Source organism: Bacillus rossius, chromosome 3 (genome assembly GCF_032445375.1).
Source record: "Bacillus rossius redtenbacheri isolate Brsri chromosome 3, Brsri_v3, whole genome shotgun sequence".
NCBI lineage: Eukaryota > Metazoa > Arthropoda > Insecta > Phasmatodea > Bacillidae > Bacillus > Bacillus rossius.
Window position 1 is genome coordinate 130,178,083 of NC_086332.1, and position 16,788 is coordinate 130,194,870.

Sequence of the window (16,788 nt, forward strand, 5' to 3'; positions counted from 1 at the left end):
AGAAAGAATAAAAGACAACACGAGAAGAATGACTGTGTTAAAAATCCACTACGCAATATGATAAGTTGTGTTCGATGTAGCAACTCGTTTACGCGGAGAGAGAGCTTAAAAAGACATGGCAGAACATGTAACGCCAAGCCTGCGTACAAGCTAGAGGACAACGATGAATCTACTAGACTAAGGAAGAGTGATCTGCATTACGACAATAATTTTCCTGGCTGTTCCGATCTCGACAAAGAACTTAAATTGAAGGAGGTTGATGATTTACGGAAGAATGAAGACAATGGAAGAATCCTTAACGTGAGAAGTGAGAATATATTCCAGCCGAATTCAAGTAGATCTTTCCTACTTTGTAAAAATTATTGGACTCCTAAAAAGGAAGCATGAAGACGATGAAGACTTTTCGACATCATCAACATCGAATTCTTACGGTAATCTGGGTGAAGACGATGTCTTCTACGGTGATTGTTACCGTGACTCTGAGGCTGTTGACAAAGACATAGACTGTGATGAAGCACCTAACGCTGAAAAGATCGAAGAATGTGGTGGTGTCCTGAGACCGAAACGATGGAAACGATGTGATATATTAAATAAATCTGATCAAGCTTGTGATGATCACTGTCTCAAAAATGAAGGTTACCCCGAGGTTGGTGGTAAAACAGAAGACACCAGAGATCATAATATTTATTATAAACTTGCAAGGAAGATGGTGGTAGAAGAGAATGATTACACATCATGGAAAGATCTAAACATATTGGTTGACCGGCTAAGACTTCTACATGGTTCGCTTTGTGCAGGAAACTATTCGTGCATCAAAGAAATATCCTTCATACTCAAAGAACTGAGGGAAGCTGGCTACATACAATAATGGCTTGTTTTATTTGCCATTGTATAATGTAAAGAAATAAAAGAAATAATTAAAACTATAAAAAATGATTGTTTTTATTTCTTGTATTCTGATTTCTAACTAAGACTTAGTTCTCGTAACTTCTGCTTCCTTTTTGCCTTTTTGTTGATGGTGCTTCCAAAATGTGCTTCATTTTTGATTATGGTGCTTCAAAATGTGCTGCCTTTTGTTGATGGTGCTTCCAATTGTGCTTCCTTTTTTGATGGTGCTTCCAAATGTGCTTCCTTTTCTCATAGTGCTTCCAAATGTGCTGCCTTTTTGTTGATGTTGCTTCCAAAATGTGCTTCCTTTTTGATTATGGTGCTTCCAAATGTGCTGCATTTTTGTTGATGGTGCTTCCAATTGTGCTTACTCTTTTGATGGTGCTTCAAAATGTGCTGCCTTTTTTATTATGGTACTTCCAATTGTGCTTCCTTTTTTGATGGTGCTTCCAAATGTGTGCTTTTTTGTTGCCGGTGCTTCCAAATGTGCTGCCTTTTTTGTTGGATTCTTAGTCCTCTTATAAGCGTAAAAAACATGATCCGTTGGTTCAATTGAATATAATTAGCTGACGATTAGGAAGGTCGTGAGGTTCGGAAATTACTGGTCTATACGTCTGACATTGATTATGATCTGGTCTCTCGGTCCGAAGACGCTTGGTCTTTATGTATGGCTTTGTACATGAACGGTTTAGAGGTTATTCAGATCATGGAAAAACTAGACTTTAATGTTAGGCTTATCGACAACGTATTTCATTCGTCTAACATTGTCGTACATTGACTTGTGTTTTATTTTTGAAGAGAGAATGATTTATAAACTCCGCGAAAGGTATGGAAAACCCGAATATTGAATTTATTTAATATTTAGTTACACTTCTTACTGTTCAAGTATCGAATCGAGGGCAGTAATCCAGCGATTTAGTATGTAAATTAATGAGTGATTTTTTTGATGAATTAAGATGTCTTTCCCGAATTTCTAGCTAAATAATTACACGATTTCAAGATGGCGTCCAAATTTCAAAATGGCGGGGGCACCTCGGTAATAAATGTTTACTTCACTGGAGCGGGTTGGAATTAAATTATTCAGATGGAAATGTACTCTTTAATACGAGTACACACACCAGATGGTGTACTCGAGCAGGAGGTAGCTCCTGGTTGCAAGTACTGAACTTAAACTGTTGGATCCATGATGGTCGACAAGGAAAAACTCAAATTTCAAGGTCAGGGTCAAATTTCAAGGTCAAGGTCAAATTTCAATGTCAAGGTCAAAGTTCAATGCCAACAGTTGAGGACAAAGGTATGGTGAACAGAAAATTATACTAACATGGTATCAGAACACTCTACCTGATGTAAACAAGATGGTGGTCTCCAGTGGATGATGACAAGGTGGCGGACATGACGTCATACCAGTTGACGACATATATACCTTGTTATTGTTGGTGGTAGGTCAGTCTAGTTGGCTTTCATGGAGGAAGGATCGACCGTTTACTTTCGCCGGGAATCGAACCAATGACGTTAATCGATCTAATCAAACAGAATTCAAATAAGTTAATTTTTTGATGAATTTTGAAATTTTTCCTGATATTTTAACATAAAAATTACGGATTTCCAAGATGGCGTCTAAATTTCAAGATGTTGACCACAACGGTAATTCAACATTAATAGAATCCAATATGACAGTCGTAACATAAAGTGTAACGATGGCATAGTACTCAACCAAGATGGCGGGTGTAACGAAATATGCAACATTTATATAATCCAAGATGGCGACCGTAACGATAACTGCAACAGTTTTTTTTAGATTTTTATTATTTTTTTCGATTATTTAATTTTGTTATGATTTTTTATATTTTTCCCGATTTTCTAACATAACAATTGTGGATTTTAATGATTCCGGGCGTAACGATAATTGCAACAGTTATATTACGACTTAATACAAGATGGTGGTTCTGTCTCGAACAGGAAGTGATATTATTACTTAAAATTAAAAAGAAATTAAGTCCCGATATGCATGTTATTTTTTTATATACCTTATTTAACTCAGTCTGGTAAATGTCTGGATAGCCGAGCGGTTAAAGGCGTATGTTTTCCAACCTAGAGATCAGAGCTGCGCTGGTTCGAATCGCAGCGCTTCCGATGTATTTTGCATAAAAATTTTAATTATAAAGTCGATAAGGACCATAATAGCTCTGGTAGGTAATGGAACATCGACCTTATGTGATGCGACAGAGATATGTTGGTGCTATCTAGGAACAAACAGCAGAAACATATTCGACGGTATCCAAGATGGCGGCCTCTAGTGGAACAGAAAAAAGTCAAGAGCGACGCTGGCGCTATCTAGGAACAAACAACAGAAACAAAGTCGACGGTATCCAACATGGCGGCCTCCAGTGGAACAGAAAAAAATCAATATGGCGACAGAGACTATAATTTAATCATAATGAGTGGGGCGCTCGATTTAAATATTGCGGATCCAAGATGGCCGCCGTGATCTAATTGTCCCGTTACGTTATGTCCCGTTACGCTGTTTCCCGTAACGCTCATCCAAGATGGCCGCCGTGACGTTAGAATCAGATATGTGGCTCGGCACCAGGCACCACTACCTGCATCCTGGCGCCGGAAATACATTCATATGCTACTACTAATATTGTTAAAATGAAAATTAATTCTATCAAAACATTAGTTGTTCAAAGTTGGTTTGTTGATAATGCAGAATGTGACCTTTTAGTGGGCAACGTTTAAAAGAATATCTTTTGTTTTATTTACACACTGTACAAAATTGGTGTCAATTTTTTTTATTCCCATGGCTGCTATAGCATTTACTAGCATTTATTAATGTTTAGCAATTTTGTACCATTATGAAAAATTCCAAAATCGGTTTTATTATAACTTATTTCTTTTTAGTTTATCGACAACTGAATCTGACTAATGTAATTTTCATAGCTAGAGATCTAACAGTCATTTTATTTCACTTTATACACCCTGGAATATAATGGAAGAAGTTATTTCTTTTTCCACATTAGCATCATTATGGAATTTTTTTAAACCATTTACTTATGGATTCTGGCCCAAGAGTGAACCAACTACAAACACTGTATGCTACTAACTGTAGATAATGTGACTACACACTTCCTTGACTGTTGTCCCTCACAGTTATATCACCCACACTCATTCACCGCATGTCAAGTCTTGTTAAGATGGGTCCATATTTAAAACTGTGCGAGGCGCAAACTGAATTCGCTTCCCAACCCGTTTCATGTGCCGGTACCAGCTGCTCCTAGCCATCTCATGACTGACACATCAAGGACGAGCACTGTCCACGCCCTCTATCAGCGCACGCATCTCTCCAGGGGAACAAGACTGTACCAGTGACGTCATGCCTCAGGTTCCACTCCCCATTGTTGTATCCCTCTTCAGGGGCCGCGGGGCAGGCGAGGATTCTGGCTTCGAGTTTAGGCGATGTGTAGGTGTATAACTGCATCGGCTCATTTGGTCACAAAATGTTATACTACCAATAATAAATCAATAAAAGTTTGGTTGGTTCGTTCCTTGTCGCCAAGTATTATCGCCACAGTCTAATAAAATCGCTTCTCATAATTTCTAGCCCCTCCAATGTCATTCACAAGGAGTTTGTATATTTAGAGCTCTTTTAAACTCTACTTCCTTAATGACATGGTTTCCTTTATGATATTTTGGTGCCTTCACTTTTCGCATTGTCTGTATAATTTAAAGTTTGTACACTATTTCTGAATTTTCTTGTTCATAAGCTTTTGAGAATTTGAAAGAAGACCTTCATCGGTGGTCATGACGCAGCAGCGCTGCCGAGACAGTTGGGCAGACCCCGCAGCGCGCAGGAGACCTGACTCTGTCGGGAGACTGACGCATAGAGGACACGTCCTGCTCTGGGGCGGTACACAGCACTTGCAGACTTCATTACGTAAACTATTTATTAGTGTGCATTTAAAATAAGACAAATTTATGGAAAATATTCTCTTGCGAATTACTACCAAACATAATAACATTACAGCAGAGAATTATAATGACATTACAGTCAAAACAAGCTTGCAGCAAAATATCTTTGAAAACAATGGTCGACGGTTTACTGATTTTATATTGCAAAGGCTGCAAAAACATAACTGGTAAAAATAAAGTTAGTAAAATTGTATCTAAAAAATCAAAAAGACACACTAATAAAAAGTTACATTACTTTACACAATTTTATATTCAGAAACAATTACATTAAAGAAACACGTAAAACGTAAAACAAATGTCCTAAATAAATTCAATGTCCCGCGAGCCCAAAGAAAGCATTAAGGGAACAACGATTAAAGAAACATTTTACAAAGTAAGGTAAACATGTGATTAATGCAAACGTGAATATTCGTCGTTTCAGGGTTTCATGTACCACTTTTAAAGATAACGGCACAATGCAAGCGCATACAAACAAGTAAAATACGACCGCAAACCATCAAACAGGTTGTTTAGTTTACGAGCTTCCCAATGCAAGAGAACAAACTGAAAGCATCAGCTCGAAAAATAAGAACACGTGTCTTGCAAAATGAGTTACAAAGAAGACACTTAATTAAACTTAAAACGTGATTCATAACCCAGTTCACAAGAGCGTTACACGCCGAAGTGCGCAATGACGCAACGTAAGTATGGTGAAGCCAACATGAAGGCGAACGCACAAAATTAATAAATAAACAATAATTTTGAAGTGGCAAGCCGAAAAATCCAATGTCACATATTAAACTTCAAAGCTAGACGTTAAAGATGCAGTCACACACACCAACACAATTTCTCCACAGTAATTACGTTGTGTCACGCCTGTACCTCCGACGTGTGCGCTGCGGGACTTTCAAACTAAAGATTCGCAAGCAACAACATGCGAATGTCAAAGCCCTATGCAAGTCACCTCGGTCACGAGCAAACAATCTAGAAATAAAAAAAGGTTGAAATTATGCTAGCAGTTCCTTATATGGCTACGGCCACACGAGCGTGTTTTCACGCTGCTGTTACAGCGTGTTTTCACGCAGCGTGAGATCCTGAGCGACCGATGGCCACACGTGCGTGTTTTCACGCTGAAGCCTAGCGCGTGATTTCACGCAGAATGAATCCGCTACCCGGCCACATGTGAGCGTATTATTGTGAACTGGCACCCATCTATGCTGTGCAGGCTTGATTAGGAATTGACTAGCTGCCCGACCCGGCTTCGCACGGCTATACTAATGGAAAAAATAAGCCACATCTCCCATTTACAGTAATGGTAAATAAAATAAATTCAGTGAAAATTTATTACAATGCTGTATAATGTACCGGAGAGAAAATGAATAGCACCGGTGGTTTCCCGACTCGTGCACGCAACGTACAACTGATGTACCCGTACTTCGCTACGGCAGTCTACAGGCAGATCACTCTTGCGCCGCTCATTATACATGCCCCTCCTTGTGGGTACGCCACTGCCGCGCGATGCCCGTTTCCATGGAGACGCAGAAGGCATGAACAATGCAAAATCCTGTTCTCATGCAGACAAAGTACCCACTGTTGCCTGGTTTTAACAACCCATGGCATCTACTTTTCGGAAAATGTCATCCTGCGTAACATAAGGAACATTACTGTGAAGTTTCAAGTCTGTAAAATATATATATGAAAAAAAGGGCAATTTTTGGTATTTAAAGTACCCTCAAAATTTCAACGGTGATGAGGACTGCACTAACAATGAAATAGTCGTTGCCATAGAGACGAATGAAGCATCAACAAAGCAACAGCCGTTGCCATGGTGATTTCCTACCAAAAACTGGAAATTTTTGATATATTACGCCCCCTAAACTCCCCTTGGGATCGGATTTCCGCAGAATCCGTTCTTAGTGAGCGTGTACATCACAAAATGAGTAAATTTGACAAATTTCACGTCAATCGGGTGTATAGTTTTAGAGATCTCGTGATGAGTGAGTCAGTGAGTGGTATTTCGTTTATATATATATACATATATAGACACAAGTCCTTGTCAGAATTGTAACGGGAGAGGAAAATTATTGATGGTCCGAAAAATGAAAATTAAATAAAAATAATTCTAGTAAAAGGAAAAAAACATATTAAACACAGAGAGAGGAAAAAAAACAATAGTTTAGGTTTGCGATTTAAAGTGATAAAAGTATTTAAATACTAATTGAACACTTATGAGGGTACTGATTGCTTCGTTGTTAATATCACACGGGTGTTTTTTACTTGTATGGGAAAATTAAGAATGATAAGGCATCTAGTGCGTGGCAACAATGTTAATAGGCAATAGGAAATAAACTTCTAGCGCCTGCGGCATTGTCAACACACACTTCGTACGTGTACTGCATTTTGTATCTAACCCCCTCCAACGCATTTGATTCTAAATTGTACTTTTAGTAAGGATCCCTAATGTTATTGATAATATAATATAGCCTATAGCCTTCCTCGATAAATGTACTATCCAACACTGAAAGAATTTTTCAAATCGGACCAGTGGTTCCTGAGATTAGCGCGTTTAAACAAACAAACAAACTCTTCAGCTTTATAATATTAGTATAGATTAAGCAAGAACGCTGCTGTGGTTTTAAGTGCTGTGCTGTTGTTTCGTAGTCGTCGTCGTCGGCGGAAGCATTCAAGAAAATACTGGGTCCATCCCATATTGAGTGAAACATCAACGAAAGGAAAATTTGTGCTCATTCATAATAAACTAAAAGAAAATCCAGACAAGTTTTTTGAGTACTTCAGAATTTCCGTTAACTCATTTGAAATACTTTTGTCTATGGTGAAATTAAATGTATCAAAAAGTAACACAAAAATGAGAGAATGTGTTAGTGCTGAAGAATGTGCCGAAAAATGTTCATTAAATAACTAAACTATATATATATATATATATATATATATATATATATATATATATATATATATATACACACACGCGCGCGCGCTTTTGTGTTGACCATGGTTATAAGGTCTTGGGATATGAAAAGAAAAACTACATGAACATTTTCCGGAAGTCGTAACATATCGACTACAATGGGTAGTATTTCAGAACACAACGTAGCGACAATTCCCGCACGTGTGGCCGGGCAACGACTGAAACGCTGCGTGAAATCGCGCCAACGAATTGGCCGCGGTGCATTTTCTTGCGGGCGACCTTGAAGACGCGCCTTTCTGTCCTCTCCCCGGCGGGAATTCACGCTGCGTCTGGCCGGTCTCATTCTCCTTGCTGCGGTTCATATTTCTGGCGTGTTTTCACGCAGAATCTCTGCGTGAAAACACGCTCGTGTGGCCGTAGCCTTAGGCCTCTGGCCGGTCCCGCGCCTGCGCGGAGCACCAGAGGGGAGGAACACAATTAGAGAGCGGGAGGGAGATGGACGCCTGGCGCGCATGACGTCACGAAGCTTCAATTGAAAGAGGAAGAAAAACTTCCGACTACAAAAAAAATCCTTCCATGGAAGACAGTGGTCAGAATGGTCAAGTTGGCTTCTGCTTTCTGTAGCTCCTGTAGGTGTAATTTGAAATTTGTAATTTGTTGGAGTAATATGGAAAGTGTCCAAGAGTTGAAGTGTATAAAATTTCGTTTTTATGTCAAGCGTACTTTTTATATTTCCAAATAAGTTTGTGCGTATTGTTGTGAACAGTGGCATGGGAGGCGCCGGCTGGAGCTCGGCTGGGAGGAAGGCGCGAGGACCGGCATGGCTGTGGAGCGTCTCTCCCTCCACATGCTCTCGCTCCCCAGATGGGTTTTCATGTCGAGAATGTATCCGACAGTCGTAACTATGTTCTATAATCCAAGATAGCGCTCGTAACAAAAATTGCAACGATGACATCATACACATACAAGATGGCAATCATAACGAAAAGTGCAGTGTTCTAGAATTCAAGACGGCAGGCGTAACGAAAAGTTTAACCGTGACGGCGGAGGCCAAGGTTAAGGTCAAGAAATGTATATGTTTTGTATACTTTTGATTATAACATTTAATTGTTGTGGAATGAAGAAGCATAATAATTAATAAAAAACTAGTTTTTTTTTTACCTTAATGTATGTTGATTTATCATTTAGCAAAAAACCGAGATTCTGATACTGTAACGTTCGCGTGCTCATTCGCGATACTTTATTTTTGAATAATAAACGTTAATTCATGGTGTATTTAGAAGCGTCTTATGTGCGCTTTAGCTTTTTGGTATGTTTTACTAGCGGGAGAGATTCTGCAATTTATTTTTCGAAAAAAAATTTTTTTACACAGTTTGACATCATTTACACTAAATTGTTCATCCTGTTTTCAGATTGAAACAGCCCTTTAGTTTCGTGTCGCATAAAGGCTTTGTTATATTAAACAGTCTTGTAGAGAAACATAACTTATTTTTCCAGTGGGGTGCTGCGTGTGGTGCTGGCTTTTCTATCGAGAGGTCTTGGGTTCGAGTCTTCCCTGCGATATTTATGGATTTGGTGATATGGTTATTTGTTTGTTCTTTCATGTCATGTATACGCTAGACACTACTAATGTTTCGTTTGCATTATAGAACATTTTGAATTTTGAGGGTAAATATATTTTTTGGTATCGATATTTATTTGTATTGTTGTCATGTCTCGAGCAATGCCATTTGGTGCAGTGTATATGATGACATGATAGTGTGATAGTTTTATATGTTTAAGAGATGCTTCAATTTTAGGATAATATTCTCGTAGATAGATTTTTTTTAAGACTGGGTAGAATGTGAGTGTCTGTATTTTGGTTTTCGTTTATTGGCTTCCTGTAGTTGGGTGGTAGTTTCTTTTTGACAGAGCACTATTGTGATTTAGTTATGGGTAGTGTGTAGTGTTGTAATTCTATTTAAAACTTTTTTCTGGTTTTATTTTTTTTTAGGGAATAGGGTTTTTGTTTTTAAATTTTTGCATTATTTATTTACTCAAAGTAATACTGCAGTTGTATTTTTATTACCTTTCATGCGATTATGCTTGGCATTTTTTTAGTGTTATTATTTGCAGTGTCACCTGATCTGAATGGTTTTGCTTGTTTATTTTTATGGTTGCATTCTTTTCGATTAACACTCTATTAAAATGCATTAAGGTTGATTTCTCACAGTTGTGACGGTCTTGTTTAAATTATCGCTTTGTGGTTATTGAATTTTTATTTTGTTTTCATGTTTGTTTTTGTGATGTGGATTATTTTTTTCTATTTACATATAGGGATGTTACCCTATATTAAGAATTATCTCTGCTTCTCTTATTGTTGTTTTGAATTTTTTTCTCTGCATCATGTTGTCTCAATAAGCGAGTCTTTTCTCGAGAGGATTCATGTTCTATTATTTCATGGGAGTTTCCAATACAGGGTTTTCGCTGGGGTTTTTATTATCTGTGATTGGCGAGTTCAAAGTTATTTTGTTATCTGCATTCCACTGTTTTGTGTTCGTGATGGGTATGTGTGTATCTGTCGCATACTTTGCTGTAGCATTTTTAAAATATTATTAATATTTTTTAACCAATTCTTTTTGTTTTATATGAAAAGTTTTTATTTGTTTATTAATGCCCATTTATAATTGATAATTTTTATTACAATGTGACGTCGTACCGACCATGGCCTCTAAGCCCATGCTCCGCACCGTTAGTACCAGATCCCATTTTCGGAGCGCACCCCCAGCCAGCGGGAATGAGTCAGGCGAGCGCCTCGGGCGTGACCCCAATAGACGTAATGAAACTTAAGGGCACGGAACCCCGGGGGCTTGAACCCATAATTCAATTAAAAGAAAAGCCATTAGTACGAAATTACTAATTACCCGACATGAAACAAGTGCGTCGTAGCCACTCCGTGCGAGTACCGCACGCACGGAGCAGACAACAAACCTTATTAACATTCACCGCGGCCACTGGCCTTAATTAAAGTGCCCGTGACAATGATCGAGTCAAACTAGGAGAAATCCCTCTAAAACAATTCACAGTGGGACAATATGTTAGTAAATTTACAGTCGCCAACTTTATGTCACAATTTAAATAATTAAATACATTAAAACCATTGTTAAGCCTTAAGCACCCAATTAGCAGGTGCTACTTTATAATTGGGCACCTGGAACGTGTTTTAACTTATAATAGAGTAAATTAAGAAAATATCATTTTTTTTTGGCGCCGACTCACAAAGAAGGGAAAGTTTCCCTCCCTTGCGAGACGGCCATGTTCGGCAGTCTCCAACCACTCCGCGCCGGGTTAACACGTGTGTCCGTGGGCAGCCTTTCACTTGGTTTCACCGGCCGGTCATTCTGCATGCATTTTAATACCTAAACCTTTTCTTTTATTTCACCGCTGCTCACGTCGACTCGACGTGTATTTTGCGGGCCCGGGCTTATCCCGACCGCCTTCGTTAGTGGTTCCGCACGGTACTGGCCGACTCCAGCCAACACACTTTTCATAAACCGCCGCGCATACGCCTGCTGGCTGCAACCACAAGTAAGTGTAATTTAAGTTCACGCTCACTGAGCCACCCTAAGACTTTCGGTACTGGCCGTCTCCAGAACACTCCTAACCGCGTCCCGCGAGACTGCCGCGGCGAGTTCATTGTGTGAGATTAGTGTCGTGTTTTGTCCTGTAAGTAACGTATGTTCATGTACTGTACAACGACTCAGACGCCGCATAGCGCATTAGCATAAACGTAAATCAACGTAACCGGTGTTGCGTACAATTATTTCGTGCCACCCCGTCCTCCACACGGCCGAGCGGCCTCAGGGTGTTTCAGGTTACATTCAAGCCGTGTACCTGGCGGGGCACGCGGGGGCAGAGTACCCGCGACCCAGCATCAACGGCCTAGCAGCCCGCTAGCCTGGCGCTCCCGGACAACAGCAGCACCGCGACACCTGTAGCGCCGTCAGGTGCTTCCCGGCCTTCCACATAGGCCGGGTGACGGCAATTGTAGTTTATGGTATTAAAGCGTAGAATTTTATTTTGTCACAGCAATAGTGTATATAGTATGTACACACTGAGCTCATGTATTCGGTGCTTGATTAACTTCATGTATCACTGGGCTGTACATTTTTAAGTTGTGTTTTGCGTTCAGGCAAGATCCGTGTCACTACTGGAAGTGTACGTAAAATAAAAAATGACTTTCTCTCTCAAACATCCTGGGGCCTGTTTCATAAAATTACAAGTTTACAAGCTACAAGTTACAAGTTAAAAGTCTATATTCTACAAGTCTAGTTGACAAGTGTTTCACGAACAAAATTTTTCGACTTGTGAATCCCAATTGGTGTATCGATAGTTTACAAGTCGACACAAAGTTGTAATATATTGCCAAAGCGAAAATGAGCGCCAGAAAGCAAACTGGAAACAAAATAATGATTCTGAACAAAATAAAAGAACAAAAAACGTTTTTTTCGGAGCATTCTCAGATATGCTGACGAAAGAGAACAAAATGTTCGCATGGAAGGAAATTCGGGACTTAGCAGCTTCGTTGGGAATTATCCCAGAAAGCAAAGACTGGGGTTATGTTCGGGATGTTGTTTGGCAAAATGTCAAGAAAAGTACCATGGTAAGAATATTCTATTAAATTATTTTCTATATCTTACTTAACAGTTATAATAATGTAGTCATAACAAATTTGTGTATTGGGTTTTAGTACAATAAATTAGATTATAACTTGGTAGTTACCTTACCTAAATTAAACTTGCGTTGTTCTCTTTTCGGCAGAGTAAACTAGATAATGCAAAGAAGACAGGTGCTGCGGGGGGAAGCGGAGCGAAGCTGACAGACATCGACAATTTAGTTTTGGATATTGTTGGAAGAGACTCCCCTCTTGCCTGTAGCTTGGACGTTGCAGAAACTTGGGCAAGGGCCAGCACTGCCACTTCCCAGGTTTCTAAACCAAGCTCCAATAATGAAACAAGAATGCTAGAAGAAGCTGTTGATATGGACGAACATGAGATGGCTGCAGAGGTCGTAGTGGTTAAAACATCTGCTGATGTAACAAACAAAGGTACGTATTTTAAAAAATTTCTCATTGGGTGAAATTACAAGGTCAATTTAACAGGTGGTTAGGTTGAGTACATTGAAAACAAGCATTTAATCGTGAGAACAATCGGTTTCATTACTGTAGCTACTTTAAAAATATTTATAAGGATCACTGAACGATTGATTAGGAATACAAATTAAAAATATAGCTGACTTTTAATATTACCCACCTATTTTACTACTTAATTTGTTTTTAATGTAGCTAACAGAACCTAACTAACTATTCAGTCAATTTTTAACTAAGCTAACCATATCTAAAGAACTATTCATATTTCCACAGTATTTTTAATGTAGCTAACCTAACCCAACTGAACCAACTGTTCTAAGGTTTTAATGTAGGCCTACCTACCCTACTTAATAAAGCTTGTATTCCATGATGGAAGGTTTCTTACATGCTCCGCAAGAAGCTTTCAACAAAATTGCTAGCCAGGCCTTCATGTCAGCAAGCATGGGTGTTTCTGTGGAATAACCTATTACACGAGTTTCGCTCACAGCAGTTACAATAAACACGTGAATATTTATTGTGGAAATATGTATTATCATTTATACGAAAACATAAATATTTACAAAAAAAGTACACAATTCCAACCATATTTAAGCATTTAAAAAAAACTCAAATCATTTAAAAATCATTAGCTTACCATTTTAGTGTGTTAAGCTGAATTTATATTTACGGTTTGTGATCTATATGTAAAAATAAAATTTGTTTGGTGTTTGTTTATTCTTAAAGTCTGTTATCAGTTTGAGCATTCATTTTAATACCTAATTGCTATAATAGATGTATACAGTAAGTATACTTGTAAATAGAACAAAATCTTAGCAAATAATGGGGACGAAATAAATAGTAATTTTCAATTGTGACATGCTTGTCAATATTTACTTTATGTTTCCCTGAAAGAGAGAGAGTGTATATATATATATATTTCCTTTCTCTATCTATAGTGATATTTCATTGAAGGGTTTTAAACAAATTACAAGTCGTGTATCGAGTAAAATTTATATGCCATTGGGACAAATAAGTAACTTGTGTGCTCTTTTGATAAAGTAGCAAATTTTAAGTGTTTAATACCTCTGAAAAAATTTTTGGAACTGTTTGTTTTTTGCAATAATTACTAAAATTTATTAATGTTTCAGGCTCCAAAAGGAAACGTTCATTTGTAAAAAGCACAGAGGAAGATGTATTTTTAAGAGCAAAGAGGAAGCTGCAGCTGGAGTACATGGAAGTCCAGATTTACAAAACAAAGTTGGTTATTTTGTATAGGGATCACCAACTTAGTTTACCAAGATCCAAATTCACACAGTTGAATCGTATACAGCTGATGAAAATACGATGGATGAATTGTTACTAGAATGAACTTTTAAATTAATACTGTATATATTTTTATTTCTTGCAATAAATAATATGGAATTATAAAAGTTTTTTTTTTACTTTATTTATAAATATTACGTGATTCAATATGACCTTTTGTAAACATGTACAATTTCATGCAGTTAGGAGTATAAAAATAAACCGGAACTTAAACATTTACATTATTTGCTCTATAAACAATGATTGAAGGAAAAGGTTTTTTTTTCTGCTTTATGCAAAATGATTTATAATTTGCGGTTTTCGCCGATGTACTGCTGCAACTGGGATTTCGTCCTCTTCTTCTGGAATTGCTATGTTCTCTGCTTCAAGTAAATGGTGAATCTTTTGGTCATGGTTTCTTGATATGTTGCAAAGTGTAACAAAGCATTTAAAAATGTTTGCTGCATATGTAGGGTTCACTCTAAGGTAGTTCAAGCAAGGGAATTTCTCTTTCAGTATACCTAAGGCATTTTCTACAACACGCCTAGTACTTTTATGAGCTCTATTATATCGAATGACTGCAAGATTTGCTAAGTTGTGCATTGCGGGTGGCATTAACCATTCCTTCAATGGATAGCCAGAGTCTCCAAGTAAAACAGAGTCGGGAAATGGCCTCCAACCACTGTCAAAGCGTTCACGCAGAGTACTGTTGCGTAGCACTCTATCATCATGAACACTTCCAGGCCAATTTGCACTAGCATAAAAAAATTGGTAATCAGGTCCACACACCACCATACAATTTATGGAATGGTTAACATGTCGATCTACAAAATGTGCCTCGTGTGCCTGAGGGGAATCAATATTTATCAATGTCCCGTCAATGCTACCACATACTTGTGGCATTCCAGCAAATGTATGAAAACGTTGAACTACAGAGGCCACATCATTAGGCCAATTTACAACTTCGGGAAATTTTACATTCTTTACAGCTGTAACTACTCTCTTTACACATCTGCACACTGTTGCTTTTGAGACACCATGCATGTCGTCGACGGCATGGTACTGCCCACCGTTTCCCAACCAATGCAATCCAATACACAGTTGCTCTTTTGGAGAGAGGGCTTTGTTTCTGTTTGTTGCATGGGATAGAAAAGCTCCAATTTCTAGCAACAAATCTTCAAGTTTTTTCAGAGCTTATGCGAAAGCGTTCGTTGTATTCATCAAAAGTTTCACAAAACACATTAATTCTTTCTCGAAACTTTCTTCGCCTTCTAACCTGTAAATTCAAGTTTTCATCTTCGTCAGAATCGGTAAACACAATATCCATCTTTTGCTTTTTGAAACTGCGCTAATACAAATACAACACGAACATATTAATCACATTACGGTACTAAACTGTCTCACAAAATAAACTTGCAAAGGTTTCAAATAGGTTTGGTTACTTGAAAGAAATATTACATATTTACAAGTCCATAAAAATAACAAGTTGCTTTGTGAAACAGAATCACCATTTGACTTGTGAAACGTACTCGTAACTTGTTAAGTTTTTACTTGTAACAGGGAATGTTGACTTGTAGTTTTATGAAACAGCAACTAAACGAATTTTAAAAGTTACAAGTGAATTCATGCCGCGGTGATCGCATGGCTCGGCGTGAACACAGTGACATGATAGTATCTTTCACTTTTCGCTGGTTGCCGTCGCGTGAGGTGTGGCACCCTCTGTAAGAAAGAGGTGAAATTAAAAATTACTGCATTTATTTTTGAAGTTTAAACATAGCTATTACTATTTAGACTTACCTTATATTTTTATTTCTTTCTTCACTTTTCAATTGACCTTGTAGTCTAGTGGCTAAGTTTTCTGCTTTCAAACCTCGACGTATTCACGTCTCCTGGATCTAGTCCCAGCTACTGCCAGTTTTTTTGTACACAACACCTGCCTTCGGAAACAAAATGGTGGACGTCAACAAGATGGCGGCCATCTGCAGACGACTTGTTTGAATACCCACATGCCATGTCAAAAACACTGTCCCCTACCCCTCCCCTCTCCGTCAAGGGGGGCTCTAATTACCATTGCTGATTATTAACCATCTCCCCCCCGCACCATATCTGTAATGGGAGCCCTTTTGTCTCCCTACTAGTCGGCTTCCCTTATTTATAAGGCTAATCACATCAAAGACAAGTGGAAGTGCGTGAATCAGCAAGGAACACTATGCAGAAAATACAGTTCAGTTTAATTATCACTTAACGACGTACACTGAACGTCGAAGAGGAGACATGTTCTTCTTCGAAGCATAAGACAGTGAGTTCCTTGTTAATTCCCTCTCCCTTCTCCCTCCCCTCGGTAGACGCTTGGCCCCCTCTGTTTTTTAACCTCCCCTTTTCTGATTCCCTTTGGGTTCTGCCAAGTGCGGTTGGTGCGCATTGATGGCTAAAATAGCGATGTAGCCTTTGGCTCTCCCTCAATACAATGTTGCTTTAAGTTGTGTTTGGATCGTGCAGTGCTCCAGCGTGCGTGTGGAAGAGGTGAGTCATAGCAGAACCTGTTCACAGTTATTTGGTTTTGTCCGGTATGCGGTGGCCATATCAAGTAATGTAAAGTTTTAATTTTCTGCAACTT

The 16,788-nt window shown here is 38.5% G+C and overlaps 1 protein-coding gene across 2 annotated transcripts in view; it reads right to left on the reverse strand.

The window, feature by feature from the left end:
- The window catches only part of LOC134531245 (ATP-binding cassette sub-family C member 3-like), a 289,530-nt gene that overhangs the window by 258,025 nt on the left and 14,717 nt on the right, over nt 1–16,788 (reverse strand). The window lies entirely within an intron of this gene.